Source organism: Phocoena sinus, chromosome 6, assembly GCF_008692025.1.
Source record: "Phocoena sinus isolate mPhoSin1 chromosome 6, mPhoSin1.pri, whole genome shotgun sequence".
Lineage (NCBI taxonomy): Eukaryota > Metazoa > Chordata > Mammalia > Artiodactyla > Phocoenidae > Phocoena > Phocoena sinus.
Genome location: NC_045768.1, coordinates 84,333,017 through 84,345,541, shown reverse-complemented (window position 1 = coordinate 84,345,541; position 12,525 = coordinate 84,333,017). Strand labels below are relative to the sequence as shown.

The following is a 12,525-nucleotide window of genomic DNA, read 5'->3' as shown; positions in this document are numbered from 1 at the left end:
AGTGGGATTGCTGGGTCATATGGTAATTCTATTTGTAGTTTTTTAAGGAACCTCCATACTGTTCTCCATAGTGGCTGAACCAATTCACATTCCCACCAGCAGTGCAAGAGTGTCCCCTTTTCTCCACACCCTCTCCAGCATTTATTGTTTCTAGATTTTTTGATGATGGCCATTCTGACTGGTGTGAGATGATATCTCATTGTAGTTTTGATTTGCATGTCTCTAATGATTAATGATGTTGAGCATTCTTTCATGTGTTTGTTGGCATTCTGTATATCTTCTTTGGAGAAATGTCTGTTTAGGTCTTCTGCCCATCTTTGGATGGGGTTGTTTGTTTTTTTGTTATTGAGCTGCATGAGCTGCTTGTAAATTTTGGAGATTAATCCTTTGTCAGTTGCTTCATTTGCAAATGTTTTCTCCCATTCTGAGGGTTGTCTTTTGGTCTTGGTTATGGCTTCCTTTGCTGTGCAAAAGCTTTGAAGTTTCATTAGGTCCCATTTGTTTATTTTTGTTTTTATTTCCATTACTCTAGGAAGTGGGTCAGAAAGGATCTTGCTGTGATTTATGTCATAGAATGTTCTTCCTATGTTTTCCTCTAAGAGTTTGATAGTTTCTGGCCTTACATTTAGGTCTTTAATCCATTTTGAGCTTATTTTTGTGTATGGTGTATTTAATTTTTGATAGTTTGATTAATATGTGTCTTGCCATGTTTCTCCTTGGATTTATCCTGTATGGGACTCTTTGTGCTTCCTTGACTTAATTAACTATTTCCTTTCCCATATTAGGGAACTTTTCAACTGTAATCTCTTCTAATATTGTCTCAGTCCCTTTCTTTCTCTCTTCTTCTTCTGGGACCCCTATAATTCGAATGTTGGTGCATTTGATGTTGTGTCAGAGGTCTCTAGGACCTATATATATATATATTCTTTTTCATATTCTTTTCCATTATGTTTTATTATAGGATATTGATCAGGAGGCAGAAGCTTGGGGAAGGGGAAGTCTCAGACTGTGGCCTTATTGGGGTTTCTGTAGGAAGGGCAAGGCAGGCCGGGTAAACAGTTTAGGCTTAGCCAATTTGAATAATGTCATCATTATTCAATGGCTGTGGACTCTAGTGGTGGTCTCTAGTTGTCTGGTAACCTGCCCTCTGTTGGTTAGGGTGATTTAGGGCGGCAGAAATCTTGGTTTGGTTTGTGAGATTTAAAGGGCTAGGAAGAGGTATAGACTCACTGGGATTAGCTGTTTTACATATGAAAGACTACTCCAGGCTGAGCCCTTTGCTATTTCTAACAACCTGGCTATCCCTGGAAAGGGCAGTCTCCCCAGGCCAGCCAAATATTTTAAGATCTCAAAACATCAGAAAGTACAGAAGAAGAAAAAACAAAACCTTGATTAATGTAAACCCCTTATCCAGTTTTCAGACTTGAGTCTGCACAGACATAGAGATTGCAGAGTAAAGGGGGGTCAGCTGCTCTAGAGGAAGAACTTGCTAGAGTTTGTAGCGTGATGCTTCTTCCGAGACTTCACCGAAGGCACCAGCAGATATTTATCGGGGCAAATGGATTGTGTAAATGAAAATACCCAGACACTTGGGGGTCATTGGACACTTGACAAAGGCAACACTGATTCCTGGAGACAAACCATGGTCAAAATAGGGCTTAGGGGGAGGTGGAAAATAAGGAGAGCTTCTGTCCTAGTTCTTCTCTGTTGTACACTTGTTGAGACCTCAAACACACTTGGTGGTTATGTCCCCAGTTATATCTGTAATACACATGTCTGTTGGCAGAATTCCGATGACGGCCTTTTGTCCTGGAACAGTGGCTATTACGGTAGAAAGAGCAGAAAGGAAATCCTTACAACTCCCTCTCCCTGCCCAAATAGCAAACCAATACACTACCTCTGGAGTAAATTAGAGTTGAAGGCCATCATAAAAACCTAAAAGGTACGGAGATGATAATCTGATTACATACCCACCTAACTAAGTAATTTGTCTTCTGCTGAAGATGGTTTGTTGATTAAGAATAGTCGCTTGCAGCTCTGTCCCAGATGGGGTCTCCTAATACAATCAACCGATGCATCTTCTAATTATAGGTATGCAACTATTAATACAGTGCAATCACTTTTTCTCACAGAACACAGCAAACTTTTTCTTAAAGAACGAGATAGCAAATACTTTAGGCATGTGGTGCCTTATGATATTTATGGCAACCACTCATCTCTGACACTATATTGCAAAAGCCACTGTAAACAGTGCATAAGTGAATGTGTATAGCTGTTTCCAGTAAAGCTTTATTTATAAAAACTGGTAGCCAGACCCTGAGCACAGTTTGCCAACCACTACTCTCTCAATAGCCAGGAAACACCAAAAATAATTTGCTCTAATCAGGATAGGACAGTGGTACATCATTACCAGTGAGGCTAGGACAGGGGGTGTTTCAGTAATAGATGCACTGAAACCGGAACAAATCTCCTCCAAGATAAATTCGGCCCTAAGAGTCCATGAGTCTTACACAAGTATTTCTACCCCTTTTTCATCATATCCCAAGGGTGATGAAAGAGACACTACAATACCTCATTTGCTTATCAAGAGTCTCAAGCTTCCATCACAAGCTTAAAAAGTCCAATTACTGACTTATCTCACATTATTGGGTGAAAGTTACATTGCATCAATATAATTAAAAGATTCAGTGACTTTCCCAAACAAAAATTTAATCTGATATGAGGTGACTCAGTGAGTTCACACCTAGAAACAAACTTTTAGCAGCTCATTCTCCTAAAATTAAAACAACAAAGTTAGCACTTCACACCACATCCACAATTCTTTTTCTGTGCTTTTCAATAGGGTAAAGATAGAGCATAGTCATTCTGATATTTCCTCAGAGGACATCAGATATGCTTTCTTATTAGTAGACCTCAAGACCCAGGTTTGAATGGGGGTAAAGTGGAGTTTTTATTTAGCTATGCATTTCTATTGATAAATTTCAGATATGAGAGTTTTGCTCTGTAAAGGAATGCCCAGGCTATCACCGCCTTCCTAATAACTTTTGCCTGTTGAAATCTGATCTCTCCCCACACAGACCTGCCACGGGTTCTGAATTACTGTGTGGCAATCCTATTAGTTACCGTAAAACTGCTAATGTGCCCCCATTTAAACAGGCACAGTGGATTTCAGAGCGCCACAGTGATAGAAAGCAGAGCTGTCAGCTGTGCCGTCAATCATATTTCTAGGCTGTGCCCTGCAGCTGTTTACCATTATCACGTATTTACTGTTTAAAATAGAAGCTTTATAACCATAACTCAAAAGCCAACATAGCCGCAAAGGGGAGAAAACTGTCCCTTGAGATCTGGGGAAACTTTGTGGTTGGATATATATTTAAGCTTATGTTGAGTACATCTCATTTCTCACTCTGAGTGACCCTGAGTCGGCCACATTAAAGTGATCAAGCTCACCGCAGAGTGACTAAATGGAAATATACACCCCATTTTTCCTTCAAACTCTTCTCATGAAACTAAAGTGCTTAAATACCTAAGAGAGATTTCCCGGATTCCAGAACTCAATGGTTATAGCTTAACTGGCTTAGCGTTCAGTCTTGGTCTTTATATCCTAATTAAGTTTGCTGAATGCTGGATCCTTCCACAAGAAGTGTTGTGTCAACCCAGTAAATTTTTCTCTTCAGCCAGTTTGTGGCAAAATGCAGCAAGTAAATTATACACAGAGAGAGCGAGAGAGAGAGAGAGAGAGAGAGAGAGAGAGAGAGAGAGACAGAGGGCTGACAATGACAATAATTAAGGCTTGGTTTATGTGTAAGCTGGCTTAGGAAATTTGAGCATTTCAGTCATTGTCATGACTGCTATAAGTCAACATGGGTGACTAGGTGGTAGTGAGATCCATTTTTCTCATTAAAATCGCTCTGCCCTAGTCCAGCATTTTCTGAATATAAACTGGACCTCATATATGAATTGTTTTTGCAGGCAGACTTAATGATGTAAACTGCAACTAGGTTATGGAACCTCAAGTAAGATATTCTAAAGATAACTTCCCATTCATTGACCACGGTAGGGCAAAGGGAAATGTAATGGAAGAAAAAGAGAGAGAAAATCTTCTCTTAATCTGCTCCAGAGCCAAAGAGCTTTGCCTGGTTTCTTTCGATGACAGGACTAGAAATGAAAGTGCACAAAAATTAAGGGAAATTCCATGGCATTATCAGGCAGTCACCCTTGCTCAATCTATGTGAACTATAAGAATAAAATAGGGATTTGGGGATTTTACATATAAAAGTCAGCTGTTTGTTATCTGAAAAATTATTTGTGAATGGGTCAGACAAGGATTTATGGTATCTAGTATCTGTGAAATATGGTTTAAATTACCTTCTATTTACACTTCAATGAGATATTTGTTTTGTTTTTCTCAATGGATTTAGTTGCCATCAGATGGTTTTCTTTTTTACTCTGAAACTTGAACTTAAAAAAGATTTAAAGATTCTCAAGAAATCTCTTGAAAGTTGAATATTTTTCAAATTAAACCTATGAATATTTTCAGAAAGAGGAAATTTACTTTGAAAAAACTCAAATGAAATAAACATGTACAAATATCCAGGATTTTAAAACACATTCTCATTTGATGACAATCTAACATACAGTTAGATAAATATTCAAGCTCTTTTGGGTGGGGTTTTGGGAAGCTGTGGAAGAGGGAGGACTAGGGGAAGGGAAGTTTTGTGCCTCACTTCCTGGAGCCTTGTCAGCACACTTCCTCTCATACTTCCTATTGTCTCGGGAGTAGAACCATCGGTGGCTAAGAAAAAGAGTACAGTTGCCACCCCTGTACTGAAAACAAACTTAAACGTGTGGCCAAGGGAAACTAGGACTGTTGAGGGTGAGAGAGAACAGCAAGATGAGAGAGTAGTGGGGCCACAGCAAAAAGGAAGTCTCTGCCCCAAATTCAGCCTTTCTGTGGGCCAGGGCCCTCACACTGTTACCAAGTTCAAGTTCATACTGCTTGCAGCACGGAAGGTCAATAAATTGAGAGATGAGTTGTTGGGGGCAAGGAATAGCAACTTTATTCTGAAAGCCAGGAGACGGAGAAGATGGTGTACTAGTGTCCCAAAGAACCATCTTACCTCAGTTCGAATTCAGGCATCTTTTATACTAAAAAGGGGAAGGGGTGTGGTTGGTTGCTGCAAATTTCTTGGTGTTGGAATCCATTATACTTGTAGCTTTCCACCTAGGTCGGGTCACAATGTTCCTGTAAACCTCCAACAAGACAATTATTCTTTGTTTTGCAACTTTTTATCTCTATATGAATGAAAAAATCTTATACCTTTAAAGGTCAGGTCCTTGAGAATGGGCTATCCTGTATATTTCAGGCTATAGGCAACATTCTTAACTTGTAGCAAAACAATAAAAGGCAAATATTAAAGTAAAAGAAACAGACCCATTATGGAGTCAGATTTGTTCTTCCCTATTACAGCACATCAGATGTGCAGCCTTAGTGCTCCAGTAAGGACTGAAGTGATCACATGACATGTTCAGGATTCATGGATCCCATGGCCATGTGATCTACGACCTCTGTGCACAGAGGGTCAGAACCACTCTTGAGCCCATTTGTCTGCCTCCACACAGAGAAGTTCTTGGTTAGGCTGCAAAAATGGACCCAGGAAAACTTCTCCATCCTTGAGTGCCTTGGAAAGGTGGCAGGACTCTCCCCTTTCACAGGCAAGAAAATTAAGGCCCAGAAAAATGGCACACACCAACCTAGCCAATGGGGATGAAGAGGACTATTTGGGGATTCTGAGTCCTAGTCAGAGATGGCTGGCGGGGGACAGGGGCACATGGGGTGGCCCAGAATTTCTGTTGCCCTGGATTGGCTAAGACTCTTTGAATCTGCTTCCCTCTCTGGAAGTGGCTGGAGCTTGTCATTCTAGGAAGCCCAGAGAAAATAACCTCAGAAAAGGCCTTGGATGAGGTTGGGAAGGTCCAGACCTGGGTCGAATTGCCTGATATTCTATCTCCAGATTCACTTCAGATCTCTCCCTCTCTGCTTCTGAAAATGACTTTGACTGCAAATGGCTCTTGTGAGGTGCAAGGAGGTGTGCAGTTCCCTCTAGAACGTGACTGAGGTTTGGGCCATCCCTAATGTTTGTGGGGTCCCAGGCTAGCATGCAAATGGCAGCCCAGTAACCTAATACCTGTATGCTCACAATGGAAACATGAAGCTACAAAGTATAAAGTAAAAGACTGAAAATAAAATGAGTCAGGGAAAGATCTGGCTGTGGTCTATCTCTCATTGGTGCTGTACTCCTGGGAAAGACATATCCTTCACATCTGCAGTGTGTAGATTAACATTCCTCCACCCTGATTGTAAATAAGAATTACCTGGGGGCATTTATAAAAATTAATGTTGCCTGGGCACCAATCCAGAACAATTAAATACAAATATTGGGGGTAGAGTTTGTGTAAGACACTTAAAAAAAAAGACTTAGGGGATTCTAAGGTGCAGCCAAGAGTGATAACCCTTGGCCCATGAAAGAAGGTATTTGTTTGTTCTACTCAGAACACTTTTGTATCATAATATGTCAGATTCTATGAAAATTTCATTTCACTGTATCAAAGCTTGATTTGTGCATATGCTTCTCCCTGTAGCTAAATCGTTCTGTAGTTTAGGGCCACCTTCGTACTCTAAAGGCCTTACAATTCTTTTGGAAGAAATACTGCAGGCTGATGCTCTGTTCTTCTAGTTTCACAGAATCCGTGTATACTTTTCTTGCCAAAATTCACTACGTCTACTTAACATCTAGCCTCTCTTAAGTCAATCAATATATATTTTCCTCTCTAAAGTTTTTTTCTCATTCTGCCCTAAAATGCATTCCTCACTCCTGTCTGGCCAGGCTCCTCCTTGTTAAACTTAATCAATAAAATTAATTCATTTTGTTTATTTGTGCATTGAACATATATTTAGAAAGGGTCCCATCTATGTTCATAGTTGTCTCTGAGGGTGATTTCAGATGCTTGATACACATACACATACACTTCATACCTGTCCTTCTAATTGCCTAGGATGTTAGTCTGCCAATTTCTGTAAGCAGGAAAATGGCTGTTATTCTCAGCTCAGAGATGTAGGGGTGGTGTTTTGGTAAAAGAACAAGAGCAGAGAAGTATTACTCTTCTGGATTCTTCTATGTTTTGTGTTAATTGGAAGTAACTTCCTAACTTCCATTCCCCTCTTGCTTTCTAAGAATTGGAGGAACAGTTTATCAGAGGTCCATGCAGATTAATAAATAAGGGTCCAGGTGTCTTTGGAACGGCAGCCTTTTGATTCTTCTGAAACCACAAAAACTGGTTAATTCAAAGAAATCATTGCTTAATTCAAAGAATTAAGATCAAGGATGAGTTTTCTCCCCTCCCCATCTCAGCAAAACACCTTGAAATCCCAGTTTGGCTGTGCTCTACCAGATGGGTCTTGGGCTTTCAGTGATTGTATAGCAAAAGCAGGAAGCAGCAGGAGCTTGGAGTGGCTCTGAATCTGCCAATACTGGGACCTAAGCTTTGACGATGCTCAGTATTCTTATTGGAAGAAGTGTTTTTATGGTTAAAGGCAATACATCTCTTCTTCCTTAAGTGGCAGTTTGTTGGCATTACTTCCTTTGATTTTATTAAATTCGTAAGAAGAAAAGCAAATCCACATGGTCTAGAGAAGAGAAACTTGGTTAACTGCTCAGACTTAGACTGAGAAAACTGCTCAGACTTAGACTGAGAATCTTGAAAGGTACATAAGAATTAGGAGTTGAATACAACCTCTCCTACCATGAATATAATGTTAGCAACTGTGTACAGAGATGATGCAAGACAGTGAGACATAGTTCCCAGACAGTGAGCAACTTCATGTTGAGTGGGTGAAAAAAAGAAAACTGTTAGCAGATCATCTCAGAACATGGGAAGGGAGAAAATGAGGTGCACAGGGTACTTAGAGATCAAAGGGCTGGGCACTTAGTCTGTTGCGTGTCTTGAAGAATTAAGTGGATAGGTGAAGTGGGGGACTTTGGGGGACAGGAAGGGTACCCATTCCTACTGAGTGCTCAATGTTGTTGCTTCTAGGACCTCTCACCTGACAGAGCAAGGCAATATATGTATATATATGTATATATACTTATGTATATACACGTATCTGCAAATATTTTTAATGTAAACATCTATATCTATTTTAAACTAAACATGAGTTCCTATTGATGTCAGCAACTCTAATTGACTGACACATGGACCAATCTATTCTTCTTCCCTCGTTTGTCCATAACCTCCCACTCTAACAGGGATAAACCTGGCTCCCACCGTCTGCCGAGCATTTACTTAACTGTCTAACCCAGTACACATGTATAGTACTTTCAGCATTGTTAACCCATATCCTCATGAGAAACAACCTTGTCTACTAGAGTACAGTCCTGATGTACAGTTCTTTTGCCTTTTGTGTCTTAAAGACACTACTCTTTTCCAAAGTGACTTAGGTCAGCAATTTCTCCTTTAGGTGAGGTTGTTTCATACATTTTTTTTTTTTTACATCTTTATTGGAGTATAATTGCTTTATGTTTCATACATTTTTAACACAGATTATTTTGTCGCATTTGGTATTCCATCCTGGTATCCTCTGACAACGTAAATGATTTTTTAAAAATATTTTCATATATTAAGACTCACTCTTTATACTATAAAGCTCTATGTATTTTAACAAGTTCATAGAGTCATGTATCTGTCATTGCAATATCATATGGAGTAGTTTCACCAGCCTAAAAATTCCCTGTATTTTATGTATTCAGCCCTCTCTTACCCCCCTCCCTTCCAGGAAACCTGGCAACCACTGATCTATTTACTGTCTCTGTAGTTTTGTCTTTTCCAGAATGTCCTAGAAATAGAATCATAAAATATATAGCCTTTTCAGGCTATTTCCTTTCACTTAGCAATAAGCATTTAAGATTCATCTATGCCTTTGCATAGCTCGATAACTTATTCTTTTTTATTGCTAAATAGTAGTCCGTTACTTGGATGTACTAGCTTGTTTATCCATTCCCTATTGAAGGACATCTTGGTTATTTCCAATTTTTGTAAAGTATGAATAACGCCGCTACAAACATTCACATGCTGGTTTTTGTGTGGCTATAAATTTTCAAATCAATTAGGTAAATAACTAGGAGTGTGATTGCTGGAATTCATGGTTAGATTATGTTTATCTTTGAAAGAAACTGCCAAGCTGTTTTCCAAAGTAGCTATTTTGAATTCTTACCAGCAATGAATGTGAGTTCCTGTTGCTCTACATCCTTGCCAGCAATTAATATGGTTTTTTAAATTTTGTTTTAGCCTTTTTAATAGATGTGTAATTGTATCTCGTTGTTTTAAGTTGCAATTCCTAATTACGAATGATGTTGAACTGTTTTTCACATACTTTATTTACCAGCCGTATATCTTGGGTGAAGTTTCTGTTCAGATCTTTTGCCCTTTTTTAATTGTATTGTTTGTTCTCTTGTTGTTGAGATTTAGGAGTTCTTTGATTATTTTGGATATGAGTTCTTATCAGATATGTGTTTGCAAATATTTGTCACAATATTTTTTCAAAGTTTTGTCCTTTCATTATCTAAATAGTATCTTTCATGGAGTGACAGTTTTGAATTTTAATAAAATTTACTTAACCACTTTTTTTCTTTCATGGATTGTGCTTTTGATGTTGTATATAAAACTAAGGTCACATATATTTTTCCATCTTCTAGAAGTTTTATGGCTTTGCATTTTACAGTTAGATCTATGATCTAAGTTGAGTAATTTTATTTTGTGAAACGTGAAGTCTGTCTAATTTTACAGTTTTTACATATGGACATCTAATTTTTGTAGCACCATTTGTTGAGAAGATTATCTGTTCTCCAAACAATTGCCTTTGCTCATTTGTCAAAGATCACCTGACTATATTATGGCAGCCTGTTTCTAGGCTCTCTATTCTGTTGTATTGATCTATGTGTCTATTATTTTGAGAATAGAATGCTATCTTGATTGCTGTCTCTTATAATAAGACTTGATATCAGGTAGTGTCAGTCCTCCAGTTTTATTTTTCTTTTTCAATATTATGTTGGTTATTCTAGGTCTTTTGCCTTTCCATACAAACTTTAGAACCAGTTTGTCAGTATCTACCAAATAATTTACAGAGATTTGGTTGGGATTATGTTGAATTATAGATAATTTGGTAAGAATTGAATTTTAACAATATTATGTCTTCCAATCCATGAACGTAGGATATATTTCCATTTATTTATATCTTCTTTGATTTCTTTCATCAATGCTGTATAGTTATCTGTACATAGAATCTTATAATATTTTGTTAGATTCATGTCTATTTCATTTCTTTGTCCTAGTATAAATGGTATTCTGTTTTTAATTTTAAATTCCTTATTTAATTTTAGTAAATTGTGTCTTTCAAGGAATTTGTTCATTTAACTAATTTGTCAAATTTATTGGCATACAGTTGTTCACAATTGTTTTTACTATTTTTTTAAATGTCTGTGGAATCTGGAATGATGTACTCTCTTTCATGAGTGAAATTTGTAAGTTGTATTTTCTCTGTTTTTTATTGATAAATCTAGATAGAGACTTGTATTTTATTAATCCTATCAAGAGACCTATTCTCAGTTTTGTTGATTTTCTATCATTTGTCTATTTTTTATTTCACTATTTCTACTTTGCTTCTATTTTATTGTTTCGTTCCTTTTGCTTTAATTTCCTCTTCTTTTACTAGCTTCTTAAGATGAAAGTTTAGATCAGTGCTTTTAAATCTTTCTTTTGTCTTTTCTAGGTATTTCCCTTTAAGCATTGCTTTAGCTGCATTCCATAAAGTTTTGATGTATTTTGCTTCCATTATCATTCAGTTCAAAATATTTTCTAATTTCCTTTGGAATTTCTTTTTTGATCCATGGGCTATTTAGAAGTTTGTTGGTAAGCTTCCAAATGTTTAGGGATCTTCCTGATGTCTTTTTGTTATTGACTTGTTGTGTGAAAGATCATACTTCATTTGTTCATACATCATTTGTATGTATGTACTTCATACATCATTTGTTTTGTTATTTTTAGAGAATATGCTTTGTATGAATTCAGTTCTTTAAAATGGATTGAGACCTTTCATGGCTCAGCGGCTGATCTATCTCATGTATATTCCACATACACTTGGAAAATATGTGAATTCCACAGTTGTTAGGTGTAGTGTTCTATAAATGTCAATAAGTTTAAAATTGGCTAATAGCGTTGTTCAAGTCTTATATATATTTGTTCATTTTTAACTTTTTGTGGTTCTATAACTTTATTTGACAATCAGCAGTTAGTTCTCATCCACATTAAGTGGCTGTAGACTTTTGAAAGTGGTGACAGGTATATAGGTAACCAAGGTATAGAGCTCGTTTGGTGAATCTTCATGTTCATTACGTTTTCTGCACATGGGCATGAGATGGGACATTCCTTATTCCTTTGGCCCAGACTGCTTTGCTAAGTTTGGTGTCAATGCGTACATCTGGAGTTCTCATCTCCTTCATGGCAAATTTCAGGATTTCTTTGAGTGCCTGAGGGACACGTTTCTTGAAACCCACTCCATGGATGCTCTTGTAAATGTCGATAGTGTGTTCTCTGGTCACCACCTCATTGATGGCGGACCGGCCCTTCTTCTTCTCTCCACCCTTCTTTGTGGGAGTCATTCTGCCGGGCTCTGGTTGGAAAACAATCTTTAATATATATGTTTTAATCAATTACTGGAAAAGAAATGCTAAAATCTCCAATTTTAATTGGAATTTGTCTTTTTCTCCTGTAGCTCTGTCAGTTTTTGCATTATTTTGAAGCTTTGTATTAGATGCATGCACATTTAGGATTATTATGTTTTCTTAATAAATTGTTTATTGCATCGTTATGAAATGCCTACCATTATCTCTGGTAATACTCCTTATCATGAATTCTACTTCTTGTGATATTAATGTAACCCCTACAATTTTCTTCTGATTAGTTGTTTGCATGGTATAATTTTCCCAATCTTTTATTTTTTAAGCTGTGTCTATACTTGAAGGCCATTTCTTGAAAGCAGCATATAATGTGTGTTTCCTACTTGTCTAGTTTGACGATCTTTACCTTTTAATTGTAGTTTTAGTCCACTCACAGTTGAAGTAATTATTGATATGTTTGAATTTAAGACCACCCCTGCCTTGTCTGTTCTTTGTTCCTCTTTTCAAATCCTTAACCAAGGATTTGAAAAACTTATTCCATCTTAACTCATCCATTGGTTTTTAGCTATTTTAGTGATTGCCATAGGGATTGCAATATGTGTCCTTATATTACCATAGTCTTCCTTGAATTAATATTATACTTCTTTAAGTATAATATAAAAAACTTATAGCATATTTTAAATGATCTCTCCCATTCTTAGTACTATTATTGTCTTTCATTTTACCTCTGCATTTTTATAAACCCCACAGTACATTTTTATGTACTTTGAATAGTAAATTGTATTTTTAAAAA

The 12,525-nt window shown here is 37.2% G+C and overlaps 1 pseudogene; it reads right to left on the bottom strand.

The window, feature by feature from the left end:
* Window positions 1-11,344: 11,344 nt before the first annotated feature.
* Window positions 11,345-11,714, bottom strand: LOC116755892 (annotated as a pseudogene).
* Window positions 11,715-12,525: the final 811 nt, after the last annotated feature.